Source organism: Pogona vitticeps, chromosome 6 (genome assembly GCF_051106095.1).
Source record: "Pogona vitticeps strain Pit_001003342236 chromosome 6, PviZW2.1, whole genome shotgun sequence".
Classification (NCBI taxonomy): domain Eukaryota; kingdom Metazoa; phylum Chordata; class Lepidosauria; order Squamata; family Agamidae; genus Pogona; species Pogona vitticeps.
The window spans coordinates 15,181,930-15,202,142 of record NC_135788.1 but is presented as its reverse complement, the minus strand read 5'-3'; positions in this window follow the sequence as shown (position 1 = coordinate 15,202,142).

Sequence of the window (20,213 nt, the reverse complement as noted above, 5' to 3'; positions counted from 1 at the left end):
GTGTGTGTGTGTGTGTGTGTGTGTGTGTGTGTGTGTGTGTGTGTGTGTCTGTCTGTCTGTCTGTCTGTCTGTCTGTCTGTCTGTCTGTCTGTCTGTCTGTCTATCTATCTATCTATCTATCTATCTATCTATCTATCTATCTATCTATCTATCTATCTATCTATCTATCTATCTATCTATCTTTTGCCCTTGTGTTGGACCTAAAGTACAAGGACATAAAGCTAGGCTTATCCCTGTGTGTCTTCTCCCAGTTCCTAGATATATGAGATAGCACTTTCAAAAAGAGAGAAAAAAAAGAATGGAATTGGACCAGAAATGGTGGGAAATAATATGGTTGATCTGATGAAACATTCTGTAGGATCTTGACTATGTCTGTAAAGTGACAATAGAGTTGTTATTTTGGTGACACTGTTGTACAGAAATTAGACTGCTATTTGCAATAGTAGGGCTGGACTCATTCGGACTGGCCTTTGGGTTGTGTTACTATTAGTGGGGAAAAAAATCATCTGTTTTATAACTAGAGCAAATCCCATGGTATTTGTCCATGTAGTTGCAGCCTCCATCTAAGTACAGAGTACAAGCTGGGGCTATCAGAGACTGCTGGTTGTTGCTTTTGCTAGGAATACACTAGAGAGGCTCCTGGGGATGTTAACAGGCTATCAGGGTCTCTGCCTAACATGATTAGCAAAGGAGACATAGGCTGAATTGAGTCATCTTCTGGTATGGATCCTTCAGAATCTTGACAGAAGGACGTTGCAATCCTTTTTGACAAAGGCAGAATGCTCTCTTTTAAAAATCATTTTGTAGAAATGATCTCTCCGGCTGCAAATCTGTATCAATGCACCTTCCAGTCTTCCAGCTGGGAGGCATGAAAAGAAAGTTATCGTGCACTAGATTATTGAGACATTATCCTGCATCAAGTGTCTATTCCAGCATTACGCTAAACTGGGCATCTGGGTGTGCAAAAGTGGGTCACGTCTTATCCATCCAGCTCAGCTACTCCCTTCTGTGCTCAGCTACTATGAGTTAGCATTATTTGGTATTTAGACTTCCAAGCTGCAGCAGCTTAGTGCTAGGTTTGACAATTGGAAAGAGATAGCCACTCTGGTAGTAAAGCGAAAGGAAAACAACCAATCGTTTATTTGCGGTAGAAAAATGTCAGTTTAGGAACAATGCAGTTTAGGATTCCCGGTGTGGTGCAGTGGACAGAGTGACGGACTAGGACTCTGAAGAACAGGGTTCGAATTCCTGCTCAGCCATGGAAACTCAGTTGGGGGAGGGCCTGAACTGGTAAAGGTAAAGGTTCCCCTTGACGTTCAGTCCAGTTGTCCAACTCTAGGACACAGTGCTCATCCCCGTTTCCAAGCCATAGAGCCAGCGTTTGTCTGTAGACAGTTTCCGTGGTCACGTGGCCAGCACAACTAGACACAGAACACTGTTTCCTTCCCACCGAGGCCGTACCTATTTATCTACTCATATTTTTTAACATGCTTTCAAACTGCTGGGTTGGCAGGAGCTGGGACAAGCAATGGGAGCTCACTCCGTTGCATGGATTCAATCTTACGACTTCTGGTTGTTGTTGTTGTTGTTGTTGTTTTGGTGAATACAAACTGAACTTATTTATTGAAGTGAATCAGATTTAATAATAACAGAAGTTCTTCAGATAATCATTGTACACAAGCAAATCAATAACAGTTCTCTCAGTACATACTTTTCTCTTACAATATCATTGCCACCTTCTCTACCTAATTTCTTAACCAGTCTTATCACTCTGTATCTATTCCCTCTCTCTCTGACTAACCAAACTCTGACTCTCTTAGACTCTGATTCTTCTGATTACTATAATTTGGTTAATTGTGGCACAGAACAAAAGAACAATGCTGGAGGAAAAGGGTTACAAAAGTTATTTACAGATGCCCCTATCACTAGCTTCCATGCTTGTATATTCTACTAGCAACCATTATGGGAAAGCCATGTGTCACTACACCTCTATTCACTTGAGAAGGAACAAAGAGGAAATTACTTGGGAGGAAGAAAGAGAAAGGATGTAAAGAGAAAGAGAAAGGACCTACATGCAGAATAGCAATCTGCATGTAGATTTAGAAAAACACCCAGCTATGTCTCAGTCTATTCCAACTCCCCAAATTCAGAATCCAAATTATATATGTTGGTGGCACTTGGTTCCAGCATTATGCATGCTAGGTCAGCTCACTCATCAAGGAACAAATCATGGATGAGAGATAATTTTTGTGGATTCCTCTGACATTAAGAGTTCCACCATCTGGTTGGAAAACTGGGTGACGTGGCCACCCACATCTTGAGGAAATGGAAACTGAATAGAGAGGAACATATTCACTACATTTCCACGTCAGTTTGTTCCTGTCTCCACATTTGCCTGTACCAGCCACTGTCCAATGGACCTAACAACCACAAGTAGCATATTTCCATGCTTCCTCCCTCTTACCCTGTTGGTTTGAACGATCTAGCTTGGTGAAGATTTCTGGACAGCTTGAAAGTTTACATATTCTTGTGAAATCATTGTTTTTCCAAATAAAGTTGCTCCCCATCTATGAGGTTTGCCTTTTGTATTTTTGTCTTGGTCCAATGTGGCAACGTGGGGTTTTCTGGTACCGTTTTTTAAAAAAATGATTTATATATCTATATATTACTCCAACCAATCATTTGAGTCCATGGTCTCTTGATGCTTGAATAATCATGATTTCCCCAGGATCATCCAGGTTGCCATAGCAGCAAAAGCGTATTCCTTTTGTGGAAATGTTACCAACCCTTTGGCTTCTGTTTACCATGCAACCAGACACATTATTAGCTTAATGAAGGATCTCTTCAAGAGGCTCATTCCAAATTTGTAAGTTAGCTGTCCAACAAGGCTATCACTGCTGTGAGCTCAGTTGCATTCATAGGGGCCATCTGGACAGCCCTGACAAAGGCTATGTATCTTTTGCCAGTGAGCATCTTATTTGTGTGGGTAGCTGAAACAAGAAGAATGTCCCTCAATGTACCCTGTGATGCTGGCTTTTATATTTCAGCTGCTCTCTTGGCTTTACATTGCTGAGGCTTTTCCCTTGATCTTCTAAAGATTTATAAATATAATGCTGTCTTCTTTTCATGCCTGAAAGTGGAGAGTCATATGCTGCACAACATTCCAGGATTCCATTCCAGTTCTAATTATTAACTTTTGTTTGCATATCCTGGAGAGGGCTGTACGATTCATGCCACTTGCACATTGTTTTTAAGTCTGCCATCTTGGCATGGCTCTTCAAGGATTACGCAAACATTCAATTACTTGCTCCCCTACCTTTGGAGCAAAATTCTGCCAAATCATAATAATAAATCTCAGTTTGTAAAGCCTGCATACAGTACAGTGTGCAAATGAGAAGAGAATATTTTTTAAAAAGTCAGCTGGGATTTTTGATATAGCAGTTCTGCTTCACAGAGTGGTGCTGAAGCAGGTGGTCTATTTACTTCCAAACTATTGCAGCCAGACCATGGTGACAGGGAAAGGACCAAGCCACATGAAACAACAGAGAACTATAAGAATATGCTGACAGCAGATTTAACTCAGGCAGTAACAGCTAGAGTAGACCCACTGGTATTAGAGCACAAAATGGAGCAGTATGCAAATTTAAGTAATAAATAAATATATGTATTGTTTGATGATATGTGTCTGTCTATCTCACTATATTATTTTCTATTGATTGTATGCTTATGCTGGAAACTGCAGAGAGAGTATTACACTATGAGGCAGTACATAAGTTCAACCAACCAACCAACCAACCAACCAACCAACCAACCAACCAACCAACCAACCAACCAACCAACCAACCAACCAACCAACCAACCAACCAACCAACCAACCAACCAACCAACCAACAAACAAACAAACAAACAAACAAACAAACAAACAATATAATTTTAGAACTGTAGAGCTGCAAGGGACCCTATGGATCATGAAGCACATCCCCTTTCGAGGATTCACAGTGCAGAATTGAACTTCTGACTCTGCTGCCAGTTGCCTAAGCCACTGAGCTATCCGGCAATTGCAAAATTGTTATCTCCTCTGTCATGTTTTAATACCACCTTTTCCATTTTTTTAAAAAAAAACCTTTTGAAATTTATATTTTCCTGCTTAATTATTTTGTCATTCGGGGATTTATTATTGCTGCATATTACTTTTCCATAAATAAGATATTCTCTTTTTTTCTGCTGCATCTCCATCATCATCAACATGACATACCCCACTTCTGGTTGCATTGCATAGGGATGAAAATGAGAGCATTTCAACTAGTTCAGGCCCCTTCCCAAACTTTTCCCGTCACTACCCCAGATCAGGACTTCTCAGTGTATTGTTGCAAGCTGGTTTTCTCTGGAACGGATGAGATTGATTAAAGCAAAGCAAAAGCAAAGCAAAGCGTGCTGCTTATATACCGTCCTATAGTGCTTCAAGCACTCTCTGGGCGATTTACAATTTAATTATGCAGGCTACACATTGCCCCCCCAGCGAGCTGGGTACTCATTTTACTGACCTCGGAAGGATAGAAGGCTGAGTCAACCTTGAGCCGGCTACCTGGGATTTGAACCCCAGGTTGTGAGCACAGTTTTAGCTGCAGTACAGTGGTTTAACCACTGCGCCATGAGGCTGTTATATTAAGAAGGAATTAACTAAGGATGTGCAGAGTCTTTGAACAAATACGTAAATACAGGCCAAAACTGGGGTGTTTGTGCATTTCTGCAGAACAGGGACATTAACAGGGACATTAACAGGAGAAGCGGCACCCCATGGATCCCTTGTGCAAAATTTGGCATTCATGTCTCACAATTAGAAGTGGGGAAAGGAGAAGAAAGCTAGAGAAGAGTTTGAGTTGGTGGCAATGGAGAACAACCACGTGTTCTTTTCTTTAGAAAGGATCATTCCTTAGCTTTCCTGCTGCAAAGTCATTGATTAAATCATCAAAGCCTGTGACCACAGCACCACTAATTTCAAATCCAGAGAACAGGAAGGGTGGGGGAAATAGAATGTATAAAAAGAGTACAACAGCAGGTTCCCTGCATTGCCGTTTCAAAAAGGCATCAAAGACAAGTGATTTAAAGTCCATGACTCATTCCCTTCTCAGTGCTGCCTTAGGAAGCTGAAGAGGGCTTCTACTGGCAATGGGAAAAAAATGAAAATAAAAATGAGCTGGAACATCTAGCTCTGCAGACTGCTGCTGGTGGCCTTCTGTCCTGCCTGCGCTACTCACTCTTTGACCTGGCCTTGCTGCTCGTATTTGCCTATGCGCAGGAATGGAGTCTTCACAAAGAACTGGAAATGCACAAATACTGTCATAGACCTGGGAATGGACAGGGATGTTGGCGAGTCTGTGGGTCCGAGTCCTGAATCCGAGTCTGTCTTGGGATCTGAGTTCTGAGTTCCAAGGCTCGAGTCCGAGTCTTGTTAGCATCATCCCCTGAGACTTGGGATTTGGACCTAAAGACTTGGACTGCGCATGTGTCACCCAGCTGAAGGGCCAGCGCATGTGCAGAGACAGGGGGTCTGGAAGGGAAGCCAGGTGAGCGTATGCGCAGAGACAGCGGCCCAACTGCCCTTCCCAGAGCTGGTCCCTGACTCTGCACATGCGCCAGCCTATCAGCTGGGTGGCAGGTGCATGGGTGGAGACAGCAGTCGGCTCCTGGGAGGGAAGCCAGGCCAGCTGCCTCAGAAGATGATGGCAGTGACAGTGACGGTGGCAGTAGGAGCAGGCAGAGAGAATTATCCCTAACGGGGACTTGACAGTGTGACTCGGACAAATGGATCTGAGTCATGAGATGGGTCTGAGTCTTTCAAAAAACTCAACAACTCCTGAGTCAAGTTTGAGTTGAGTTGTTAGTGTAACGTAAGTCAGATTCGACAGTGAGGCGTGACTTGCAGGTCCCCATCCCTGGAAATGGGTCAGGTTGGAGTGTCATTGAAAGGGTATACGGTGGACTGTCCTCATCATTTGTTGTGATCATCACCATCTTCTTGAAACTGCAGAGTTGGAAGGCTCCACAGCCAGAGGCCAAAGCCACTGAGCTATCTGGCAGGCCATGCATGCCTTTTATTTCAGTCTTGACTGAGCAGAGGTGTATGTGTGTTCCTATGCACATTCTTGTACTGAACACAGCACATTTACTTTCCAAGTTTGGGAAACAATAAATCTTTTAAATACCAGAGATACAGCACTTAAAATGTTGACCTTTTGAGTGAGAGTGGAGCCTTTTTTAATAAGGCTGTTCAGGTAGAGAGCAGACAGGAAGGTTCAGCTATTACAACTTACCTTTGTATTAATTTGCATGTGAATTAAAAAAAAACCAAGTAAGCAAGATGGAATGGAGAACCTTGTCCTGCAAATGGACATATTGTTGCTATATAAAGGCCTTACAAATAGGATTATATTACATATATCTTAAACTCTGCAGACATTAAAAATAAACACAATTTGCAAACAAAAGGAAAATTTTACTCCCCCAGAACAAAAGGGCATATTTTTTGTGCTATGTAAAGATACATTAGCTAATTAGCCACTTATTGGCTATAAAGAAAACGTAGACAATATACTTCTAAGAGAGGAAAGTAAGATCAGCCACAGGGTTGTTTACTAAAGTGTGAGAGATATTACTGATTTGCAAGTTCACTATGCCATATTGAGGTGAACTCTTAATATGTATGCAGTAATATTTTAATGAAGAAACTGAAATCATGAAAGATTTTGTATGTCTTGTTTCAGTCATCAGTCCAAATGAAGATTGCGGCCAAGCCACCAGAAGGAGGCTGAGACTTGGAAAGGCAGCAATGAAAGAATTGGAAAAGATAATCACATGTAAGGATGTGTCCCTGGAGACCAAAAACAAGATCACCCACCCAACAATTTTGTATTTCTGATCACCATGTCTGGGTGTGAAAGCTGGACAGTAAAGAAAGACAAAGAAGTGGACACTAGAGCAAATCCAGCTTGAAATATCTTTGGGAGCAAAAGTGACAAAACAGAAGCTGTCATCCTTTTTTGCCACATCCTGAGAAGGCAGAATTCTCTGGAAAAGACAATAAACCTAGGAAAAAGTGAAGGGAACAGGAAAAGAGTATATCAAAATATGAGATGGATTGACGTCCTAAAGGAAGCCACAGGCTTGAGTTTGCAAGAGGTTAGTAGGGCAACCACTCATTCATAAGGTCGCCGGAAGTTGAAGGTGACTTGAACGCACATAACAATAACAATATTTTAAGAATATTTCTTATTTCTCAAGTCCCTATAACGAAGCTCAATTTATAGTGAAACCATTACCCTGAAATCAAACTAGGTATCCTTGAAATAGTTTTTGAAATGGAAATACATGTTAAAAATGTCTCCCCCCCCATATATCCATATACAAAATATGAGTAATATTAAATAGTAGCCTATTAAAGAATTATTTTGTGTCTTTTTAAAAAAGAAAATGATATGAAGTCACTATCAGTAGTGCTAGCATTAACAATCTTCTTGTATTTAAATGATGGTTTGGAATGTGCAGCGCTGAACCTGTTGAAAATGGCACACGTTCGATATATAAAAGATGCAAGTAAATATATTAAAGTGTCTCCTACGGCAAAATGGATTATCATACCATTCCATCTTACTATTGTTATTGTCTCCCATTCCATTTTAATACTGTGCAACTCTGCTCCTTTGTGAAGGTTCTTTAGCCATGATATTAACCTATTGCCCCTACTGACCTTAAAATGAGATCGCTGTCAGCCATAATCAACTTCTCTTTCAGGAAAAAAAAAAAACGGCATCGCAAACACTGGCAAGGAATAGTCTCTTAGTAGTAAAGTATACATTTCTTTGCATTTATCTGTGGGAAGAAGGCTTATTGATATACGGCAACACTCTTCTCTCTGGAATAATGTTGAAATAAGTTGTTTCCCCCCCCCCCCCCCGCTTAACAACAGGAACATCTTTCACAATTGGTGGAAGCACTGGTGTAGAGAATAATCTTTCCCTTCTCTAGAGGTGTAAAGAATATTCATGAAATTCTTTGTACTCGTTGACTTAGTTAGCCTGGACTCTGTGAGACCCCTCAACCAGGAATTCTGAAGCCTCATGAGATGTCTACTATCCAGGTGAGAGTGAAGCAAGCAACAATATTTCTTCTGGTTGTTGTGGGTTTTTCGGGCTCTTTGGCCGTGTTCTGAAGGTTGTTCTTCCTAACGTTAGGAAGAACAACCTTCAGAACACGGCCAAAGAGCCTGAAAAACCCACAACAACCATTAGATCCCGGCCGTGAAAGCCTTCACAAATACAATATTTCTTCTCACCAAGGCGTCTATTATTTGCACACATTATTTCTGTGCAAAGCTACTTTCCTTTCCTTCAAATAGCAACAAATAATAAGAAACCAGCATGAAAAAAAATGTCCAATGATGATTGTGAGAAAGTTAGCAATACATTGGTCAAATTTCAGCATGCAACCAAGTAGATGAATATTTGTTCTAAGAGTTGAAAGTCTCTTCTAATAGTCTCCCCATAGAGACAAGTTGCACAAATGAAGTCTGAACTTTCTAGGAAAGTCTTAGTAAGCTTACTGTCTCCAAAGGGCATTATTTATTTATATGGATCATCTCTCTCTTAAAAGCATCTAAGGCAAAAAACACACATAAAATCCTAGCCTAAACAGCTCAACATTTGAGCAATGAAATCACAGTCACAACAGGGGGAAAAAGAGACTAATTATAATGAACCTTCAAAGCCTATCAGAAAAGGAGCTAAAATGTGACACAGATGTAGGATGGTGGGGCTCTCTAGTGAGATCATTCCATATCTGCGGTGCCACCACCGTGAAGGCAACATTCGGCACCCTTACCAAAAGGATCAATAAAAGACAGAACACCAAACATTGATATCCTAGTAAATTTCACATATACTACAGTTTTAAAGGCGAAAACGATTCCTGAAAACATATTGGATCCAGGCTACTGGGGCCGCAATCCTTACATAGTTTCATGGGAGTGAGCCCCACTGAGGATTCGATGAGGATTTATTCTGTACAGACATGTGCTGCACTGCCAGAGAATTATGGGTCAGAATTTAATGGGTAAGGATAACCATCCTTAAATAGCAGGTTAGAACATTGCTTCAGGTGATGGGGTGTGAAATAAACATGTTGGTGAGTTTCTGAGATACTACCAATATAAAATGCCTTAAACTAGCACAGTTTGCTTCACACTGTGGCAATTGTCCTACTTTCCAGAGTTGTTACTCTGTCTGTTGTTTCTTAAAGAAAGATGCCTAGGTTTTTCTCGTTAAAGCAGGCTATTTTTCCAAGACAGTTTAACATATATAAACAAAATCTGTTGCAATAACTGTGAAATCATTTGCATTCATAATTATAGTTGCTTTCCTCATAAATTGCAGCCACATCCAAGAACACGTTCAAAAATAGAAATACATTATTTATGCTTTATTGTTCAAAGTGGATTTCTGTTTTATGAAGCTGCAATGATAAGGAATTACATTTACTCAAACTGAAATACCATGATGTGGCAAGGTGATGACAGATCAGAATAATTATTACTCCACCTCCTTCTGAGAGCTAGAGGAGTTAAAACGTTTGAAATTAGTATCACTGGATAAAGAATAAAGAGAAGAAAAACTCACCTAGGAAAAAAACACCACACTGTATATACATGGGATGACATTATTCCAGTTGAGGGCCTCTACTCCACCAAAACATTTGAATTTTTCATAAGGTTTTACATTTTTGATGGAAATATCTTACTGTAGAACTGTTTCTAGATTCAGAAATATGCCTGTCAGAGATATAGTCAGATCTGTGGATTATAAAAGCTCTTAGAAGTGATGACAGATATTCAGCTGATCAAAAGTCCCAGTTGTTTTATACAGCTCAAGAAAAAGAAAACCAATTAACCAAAAGGAAGGCTAAAGAATAAAAATGTCCACCTTTTTTGTGTGTCTATACTGTCATGTTTTCATCTTTTCTTTGTACCTGTTGTCTGTGAAGAAAATGAAATTCTTTCCGGTGCACATAGAATGATATCCAAGCACCATTTATCCCAGTCTCAGAATATATTTAGAATATTCAAAGTACAGTATGTCTCAGTTAAATAGGAGTACGACTGATGGTTTTATTCACTTCAAAATGCAGTTTTTGCACTCTAAGAAACTCTAAGAAATAACATATCTAGCCAGCAATTCTTCTAAAAATGTCTGCCACCAGGGCAAATGGGCATACATGTGGAAAGATACAGTACTTTGGCTGAATAGAATACATATATTGAATGAAATATTGCAAAGGTTGACTATGACATCACATTGATATTTTCTGTACAGTTGATTTGATTAAAATATAAGCCAATCCCAGAATTAGATACTTCTGAGTCATTTTATAGTTTGCAGATGAGATGAGAGAATGAAGGAATAAGAATATATTATTGAGATAAAATCATATACTATCAGAGACATTGGTCAAGACATGTAACTGCCAACGCACCATCTGGATCTTTTAAAACATTAAAGTTAAAAAGAAGTTCTAAGTTAGCCAGCAGCACTGAAGGATATAAAAGCTTTTAAAACATCACAGCAGTCACCACTTCATTTCAAGGGACACAGCACAAATGAATAAAATCTCACTCCCACCTCTGCCATTCAGTGACCAAGCAGAGAATCCGGCTGTCCCAGCTGGAAGGGAAACACTGCAGTGAAGTCAGAGTCAGGTAAATAATCTGCAAACACCTAGATTTTGCTCCCATTGAGAAAACTTTCCAGGTTATTTACCTTAATGCCCGAAACTGTGTGCGCTATTTAATCAAACTGCATACGGCAGCCTTCTTTTCCCAGTCTGTGATAGTCTCATTCAGAATAGTGTGACAATATTTTGGTAAAATTCAGTGAACAAAGCTGAATGAAAGGAGAAGGGAGAATAATTATATTTAAGAAGGCAAAGGGTGCAACCTCTTTGGCAAAAAAATATGAGAAATGCTACAAACTTTGGATGGGTTAATTCACACACACACACACAATTCGAGTGTGATTTTGTTGGCATTTCAGTGTCTCTTTGAATGGAGGTAACTTTATTTATTTAAAATATTTTTCCACCTTTCTCCTCAAAAGGACCCAAGGCAGCTTACATCTTTAAAAGACAATATTTAAAGCTAACAACAGTGAGTATGCAAATATTAAATAGGATAAGACAAATACGATACAACCCCCCCCCCAAACAACACCAAAACACATTCAAAGCAGTAAGGGGCAATAATCAATTTTTAAAAACCCACTCAGGCAGCCAGTCACTCAGGGAAAGCTTGCCTGAAGAGAAAGTTTTTCACCTGCTTCTGGAAAGACAGCAAAAATGGGGCCAGCCTGGCTTCTTGTGGGAAAGAGTTCCTAAGTCTGGGAGCAGCCACAGAGAAGATTTTCTCCCATGTCCCTACCCAAGCACACCTGTGAAAGTGGTAAGACTGACAGAAATGACTCGCCTGATGATTTTAATACCCGAACAGGCTCATAGTGGAAGACATGGTCCTTGAGATAGTTTGGATCCAAGATGTTTAGGACTTACCGGTAATAGGTCAGAATCAACACCTTGAATTCAGCCTGGAAATGGATCAGTAGCCAGTGGAACTGCAGTATTTTGGCAATTATAGAAGGGCTCAGCCTCCAAAGTATTTTGGGTAGAACACCCCCCAACCCCAAGAGGTTGCCCACCTGTGCTATAAATTATACATTTGCTACACAGGCTTTTGATCTGCCTCATGGGAGTCTTCTTGAGGTCTTATAACACCTCAGTGAACCAATTCCAGTTTGCTGGATCTGCAGCCATATCAACGGTGGCTCGTTCCATGTACGAGTCTGATCCTGCATGCAGAACTGGCACTTCACCAGGAGGTAGATTAGCAGCATATGTACTTCATTTGAGGCCTGACCAAGGCTGTGTAAACGGTTAGCTGGATATGACCCACTTATGACAGGTCACATATCTACCGCCAGCTGCAACTCAGTGTCACGTCCTTTCTACTGAGAACCTGACACTGCTCATGACAGATGTCTGACAGTCCTCTGTGAATATGCAGGAGAGCTATTCTGAGATCTAGATAATTTAATTTTCATTTGAAAAACGTAGCCGTTCCCCCCCCCCACTCTGGATTGATTAATTCCAACTGTATTTAGAAAGAAAGAAAAAGTGGAAGCTATCTATGAACAGAGGCTGTTTGTTTGATTTTTGAAGTCAGCCAATGCTGGTGCAATTTTGGGAAGACTTGGGGGAGTGCATGCTGTTTCTGCTTATCCTTTAGATACAGTTCTTTTAATTTGTGAAACATGGTACAGCCTTTATTGTGTTCACCCTCCAGGGTAGGTCATCATAGTCTGCATTTTTTGTAGATGGTTAACTGGGGCATAGATGCAAAATGTCACACAATGCTCCCATAGAAAAGATGGCACTTCAACCCAGGCCTGTTTCAAATCAGCCTCTGTATCCAGTAATATAACCTCCGTAGCCACAGAATTAGAACGTAACAATCCTTTATTTAGACTACAGCCTTGTGCAGCAAATGTGTTTCGGACTTTGAAATAATCTCAGTTTCTCTAATTAGAATTGCCACACACATATATCCATAGTTTGAAAAGAAGCAATCAGTGATGTGTAACAAACGAGCAGTGGAAAAGCACACATGTTCACAGGGAGTTTGCATGCCAAACGGATTGTTATTGCCCTTCCATTCCAGCTTTCATGTTTTTCCTCCGTACATCTCACCAAATTGGCCGGTAGACTCCAAACAAGGGCTCTTGAAGATTTGAGAAAATTGCCCGAGAAATTTGCTCTTTTAAAGACAGGTGTGGGAGGAAAAAAAAATACTGGACGAAATCCAGTTGCTGAGTGGGGATTCAATACATATGTAGATCCTATTGATTTAGTAGACCCACCATGTGGATTCAGATTCATGTAAGAGTTAAGATGTAAAGATGCTACTCAATCCTGCTCAATGCTACAATTAAAATGGCTTTGGCATAATACAGTCTGTGCCAAACTTATGCATGAATCAACTATACAAGAGAGTTTATGAGAGTGCCTCTAAACATAGAAACCACAAAATAAACTTCTAGTCTAATCACACTTTCGGTAATGCTATAAAATAATAAGGTTCCGCCAAGTCAATTCTGACTTATGGCAACCCATTCTCTTCTTCTGGTGGCCTCCTGGGGCTGTGCAACTTGCCCAAGGCTACACAGGCTGGCTCTTCTCCCAAGAGGCATGGTGGGGAATTGAAGTCCCAGCTTTTGCATCCACAGCCAGATGCCTAAACTACTGAACTATCCAGCCATCCCTGGTGATGCTAGACGACCTCTTAAAAGTGACATAATGGCCTCTTTGTCTCTTAGCCTGGCCCTGAGTAAAGTATTCAGTATTCTGTAAAGTATTCTGTAACATAGATAAGAGTTGTGGGTTCTGATAGGGTTACGACATCTCTAGAGACAAAGAGATGCCATGGCACTAGGAAAAGTGAAGCCACAATTGGGTTACCACATAAACAATGGTTGCGTAAGTCAATTGTGAAACCAAGTGAGCTGTTTTCTAGAGTGGTTTTATGGAATTCCTCACTCTCAACCTATGACTATTGTGTATAAATCTCTTCCCCTATCCTGTAATTACACTGAAAAGCTGGTTCAGAGAGTGAATGCAATGTAGAAGTTCCAAGCAAACAGAGCAGCGCATTATAATTGCAATATGTGAAGTAAGGATCGTACAATATATTGGTAACAAACACAGAAGATAATTGAAACTTCATATGCTACAGCCCAGACTGTTTTACTTAGTCAACATTCATTGTGGATTAAAATAATTTGGTTGGAACTATTGGTTGGTTGCAGTGATGGCCAGTTGAGCTTTTGGGATTATCTTAACAAATTTTGATAAAATTAAACAAAAGGTATTTGGAAGTGAGAGCTGGACCAGAAAGAAGGCTGACCGCCAAAGAATTGATGCTTTTGAATTGTGGTGCTGGAGGAGGCTCTTGAGAGTCCCCTGAACTGCAAGGAGATCAAACCTATCCATTTTGAAGGAAATCAACCCTGAGTGCTCACTTGGAAGGACAGATCCTGAAGCTGAGGCTCCAAAACTTTGGCCATCTCATGAGAAGAGAAGACTCCTTGGAAAAGATCCTGATGTTGGGAAAGTGTGAGGGCAAGAGGAGAAGGGGATGACAGAGGACGAGATGGCTGGACAGTGTCATCGAAGCAACCAACATGAATTTGACCCAACTCTGGGAGGCCGTAGAAGACAGGAGGGCCTGGCGTGCTCTGGTCCATGGGGTCACAAAGAGTTGGACACGACTTAACGACTAAACAACGACAATTTGGAAGAAGAACATGTAACTACATAGGAATGTAAATTTTAAAAATCATTCAAAAATATTTGAAATAGTGTCCTAAATCCCTCCATAGTGTGCCAGGTCCATATCTGAACAGAAAGTGCCACTGTACCTAGCCCCTCATTAAAAAAGCAAAGCAAAGCAAAGACAATGTTAAGACAATGTTTTCAGCTGATGCTCTTCTTAGATGCTGCTGAAGATCAGAAACAATCCTCATCACATTCCTTTAAAGCAAACGAGACAAAGGGGACATTTGGCTATCTGTTCCTAGCATGTTAACACTGTTAACATGCTATCTGTTCCTAGCATGTTAACATGCTGTTCCTAGCATGTTAACACTGCTATCTGTTCCTAGCATGTTAACACTGTCTCCATCTTGACCAAATTTAAGCTTCTATCCATTCACTCTTTATATTTATCTATGCAATGCCTTGATACACCAAAGATCTTACACCATCTGGGCGTGATGAAAAGAAAGACATAGAAGTGCACCTCATCCTAGCCCTGAGTGGCTTGTCAGTCCAAATGGTTTCACTGCTTTTCTCCGGGTTGCCAAAACCTGTGAGAGCTCCTTCTCTTTTGAGGTACATTCAAACAGTTACGAACTTTGTTCTTTGATCTCAAGAGTATGAAAGAGTGGAAATGTGGCAGGACTAATATCGCTTGTCACTGCTAAGAAAATCAAATATCCAAGGTTGCAGATTGACTACAGAAAATTAACTTGGAGACTGTCGTGGGACCTCTGTTTTTTTGAAGTTAATGAAAATGTTACAGCTCTCTTGTGCAAGGTGGAGGGTCATTTTTCTGCTTTGTTCTTTATAGAGAAATATAATCAACCATTCTTGTTTCATTTTAGAGCATACATTCCCCTCCTCCTTTGGCACCATTCCTCAGAACAGGAAGAAAGTCACTTCTATACTGTAGGATCAAGTGCAATAATAACCTGCTCCCAGGTGCAACAAAGGTTATACCCTCCCATTGTGGCCATTTTGGGGTTCCCTGATCTCTTCCTTTCTTTTCTTTTCCCATTGCAAACTGGATATAGCTGAGGAATCTGTTCCAGGTTGCTACACAATTAAAATGTGCAAATTCTCTTAAGCATATGTGTAATCTGCAGGAATCCTTTTCCCCCCCCGACTGTTGTAGATGCAGCCATTTGAGTATTTCCTCAGATAATCCTGCTGTGTATTTAAATATCCTGCAGTTGCATTCCACTGTCACTGGTCTCTCTAACCGTACTTAAGTGGTTCGTGATGACAGGACTGAGGTCTAAAACAGTGCCACTGAGAAACAAGGAGTGAGCAACATAGTGAGTTTCTGCAGAATTAAAGCAGTTCTATCTTTTTGAAGCAACATAACAAGGTAACAGTTCGTGCCCAAACAGGAACAGGATCCCCCTCCTACAGGGAGATGAAGATATGGTTGTGTAAATGCTCTTTAAGTAACCGCTTTGGTGTACTACTTCATGGGTATGGTAATATTTGGCAGTGTTCACATATTATTGTCCATGTGTGATTTACTTGTAGGTGCATTGCAAAAAAAATATGTAAAAACATGCATGCATTGGGGAAAAAAATACATTTCAACAAATGGACTGTAAACCTAGAGGGGGAAAGTACATACTAGGCAATTACTCAATTAACATAGAAGAAGCCTCCCCGAAGAGTGGAAAAGCATTGTGAATACATTTGGGCATCCCTTGGGCAACACTGTGTAGACAGCAGATCCTTCGCTTCCAGAGGTATTGCGTTGGAACATCACCAAACCCACTCACTTCATTGATGCTGATTCTCTGGATGATGGCTGAAGTCAATCTAATTGTCTTGGCATTTTAATTGGTTTTTGATTTTGTCTATAGTTCATGTTGTTTCCATGATTCTGAATTGTGCAACCCTCTGATACAAATCTGGGACGTGGTGGCGCTGAGGGCTAAACCGCAGAAGCCTCTGGGCTGCAAGGTCAGAAGACCAGCAGTCGGAAGATCGAATCCACGTGACGGAGTGAGCTCCCATCACTTGTCCCAGCTCCTGCCAACCTAGCAGTTCGAAAGCATGTAAAAATGCAAGTAGATAAATAGGTGCCGCCTTGGTGGGAAGGTAATGGCGTTCCGTGTCTAGTTGCACTGGCCACGTGACCACGGAAACTGTCTCTGGACAAACGCTGGCTCTATGGCTTGGAGCCGGGGATGAACACCACGCCCTAGAGTCGGACACGACTGGACTAAATGTCAAGGGGAACCTTTACCTGATCCAAATAAAGAAAGATTTCTTCAATTCACACCTGTTCCCAGACTCTCCAGTAGTGTTGACTAACGCCTAATTCCATTCTTCTTTTCACATGATACTCTGTTTTAGTCTTGACAAGTCAGATTGTTTTGGTCAGTGGTCAAAAGCTTGTCTTTTGTCAGCTGTGCATAAAGGTAGGGAGGTCATTTGTCTGCCTTCTTATTAATTCAAGGAATTCACTGTCGAGGATTAAGTTATCTTTGACTTCTACTGTAGGGCGATTTTTATTCTTCCTGATTTGTAGCCTGCATGCATGACCTTCAGAGTTTGTAGAGCTTGAAAGGCAGTGTTTGTTTCATGTGGCATTAAGCTCAAAGTTTATTTCCTACATAAAAGAGCTGAGGAACATGTATAGGTTTAGAAGCAAGGCTAAAGGAAAGAAGGTATGGATGCCTCGTTTAAATCCCTCTCAGACCGGAGCAGTAACTATGCTCTGCCTTAGTCCTGTATAGGCAAGGACTGCAGGTTTGCGTGAGAAATAAAATGTCTTGAGTTAGCCACTGGGGCTCTCACTTTTGAATTTCAAATCCTGTTTCCAAAGTTGGCAGTGGAGCTCTGAATTGACAGGAACAGCAGATATAAAGGCCAACCGGCAGCATGGCTCAGCAAAGAAGAGATGGAGAAAGTGGTGACTGTAAAATATCCAGAGCAGTCCGTGCATCTCTGGACCACGTTTCCCACATTGCAAGTATAATAATCATACTATTTATTTATTTTATTTGTTTTATTTATGTGCTGCCTTTCCCCCGATAAGGGGACCCAAGGCAGCTCACAATATTAAAAGGAATAGAATTTTAAAAAAGTAAGCTAAACATTATAAAATAATTAAACTATACGTTAATTAAAATACAATTGAATAATTAAAAGCAAGTAAAACTATCTTAACTCTAAGAATGCATTCAGGGATTCAATGATATACTCTTATGATGCATTAGGGTTATCATATATTCATCATAACATTAATGCATCATAATATTACTTAGATAAAAGAAGCAATTTACATTAAACATTTCAGGAGTTTAAATAAGAACGGTATGTTGGCAATTAATGGTATTGAATATCAATATAAGAAGCATTACAGGCACATTATATAGTTCATTAAACAGTTAATATTAAGAGACGTAATGAAGAATAACTTGTCCATGAGGCAAGAAAAGAAATCTCATCACCCTCATCCCTTCCCGGGCTTCTTTCTTCTTGGCTGCCTCTAAGCAGCAGAGCACTATAGGAGGCAATGTGGAAGCAAACAAACAAACAAACAATCCCCAAGCATTTTATCTTCAGTCCAAAGCAGAATGAAGACAAAAAGCAGAAACCCACCTGCATACCCCCAAAGAAGAAGCCACTTCCTTCTGAAAGCTTCCAGGACAGAGAACGGAGAAAGGCGGGTGGAAACAGCCAAACCCGAAGTGGCCACTTCACTGAGACCCCTGAAAACTCCTGTGGTGGTCATGGGTTCAAATCCCTACCCAGCCATAAACTACATTAGGTGATCCTGGGTCAGTCACATCTTCTCTGTCTGTCCTACCTCACGTGGCTGTTGTGGCAATTGAGAGTGGAAGATGGGAGTTATGGGCTTCACCTTGATACAAGTACAGTGGTGCCTCGCAAGACAAATGCCTCACAGAACAAAAACCTCACAAGACAAATGGTTTTGGTGATGGGGTTGATGACTCACAAGGCAAATATTCCTATGGCTGTGCTTCGCAAGGCAAATGTTTTCCATTTTTTGTTCCTGCCTCATGTTTGCTGATTTTTAAATGTTTTTCTACGATGTTTAAAAAGTTAAAGTTTTTTGAGTGACATTTTTGAAATCATCTGCACAAATATGTATGACTTTAAAGAGCACTTAATAAACCCTTTGTAAACCAAATTTGACTTTACTTACTTACTTAAAATCTTTATTGGCATTAAAAGGGGATAAAACAGCAGTAACAATTTATGTCATAGTGTTACAAACCAAGAAGGACGGGCGTGAAGGTACCTGGCAGGGGAGATACCATGATCACAAATTTGACTTTGTTCTGACTTTTTTTGCCCATAGGAACGCATTAATTAGATTTTCAATGCATTCCTATGGGAAAACGCGTTTCACAAGGCGAATTTTTCGCAAGACAACCTTAACCGCGGAACGAATTAAATTCATCTTGCGAGGCACCACTGTAAATAGTTACGGGCCATCAAGTTGGAACTGACTTATAGCGACCCTAATAAAGCTTTCAAATAAGTGAGATATTTAAGGAGTGGTTTTACCAGTTTCATTCCGCCAGTGAATTTGTATGGCCAAATGGGGATTCTGGTCTCCAGAATCTTAGTCTATCCTACTCTATCCACCACAACGCATTGGGTACCTGATAATAAACAGATAATTTCAAACAGGTAAATGGAGAACTGTGCCTCTAGATACATGGGGAAGCAACTCTCCACTAAATTACCAACTTCATAACTTTTTTTTAACAAAACCAGAAAGGGCTATCCTGTCACTGCCTGTTTTTCTAAGTTCTTGCTGAGTGTGGAAGGGCTTGAAAATAGCTCCTGACCTCACAATCTTACCGCCCCCCCCCCGGGTAAAGGAGAAACAAATATAATATTTTATCCTTTACTACTTTCTGCAAACAGGAAACTGAACACTGACAATTTTGTTGCCTATGCATTATTTTTAAAAATGCTTTAACCTGATTGCTGCCTGCATGTGGTGATTTTAACATAGATAAAAGTGGCTAAGCCATGATGAAGGTTCTTGCAGTGTAGGAATTCCTAGGTAATAATTTTAGTATTAAGCTTTAAGAAATTGGCCTGTACAAGGAGATAGCAACAGGATTGATAGCTAAAGCAGGAGGTGAAACAGAATAAAGAACATCTGTGATAATAGCTGGTGATTTAATATGATAGCGACCAAGGATTGTCTGTGAAATGTATTAACCAATGCTCTGGTGGCATAATTCCCCCTCCCCACACACCCCAGTCTGCTCTGCAATTTTCCCTCATGGAGCTTGCTTTTGTCTGCCTTCTACACCCATCTGTCTTCTGCCTGTCCCTCTGTCATTCCATATTTCCCATGTCCTCTTTCATCTCATCTCTGGCCTCGATCAATCTCTGCCTTTCAAGTTCTGTTTTACTTTTACTGTCTTGTATACTGTGGTTACCACTGTTCTCATAACAAATAACCTTCCTCTCCTCATCTTATGTATAGCAAGGGCCTAGATATGCAGACAGGTGGAAGGAAAGAGGGCCCTTCTACACCCCCTTCATTTTTTAGAATATAATAACAAGAACTCCCTTCACAGAAATAATGGCTTATTGCTGTTACTGCTTGTTGTCATTGCTTCTCAAAGCTGAGCATAAGGATGTAACAATACTCACAAGTTTTCTCACCTTTGGTACAAAAAAGTGTCACAACGCATCAAGGAATTCCATCGGGGGAAAAGGGTAAAAACAAACAAACGGTGAGTTCTTCCCCCCCCCTTGTGTGAGGGTGTAAAACCCAGCACTTTTAAAACATTACAGTGCTAACAAAAAATGGGTGT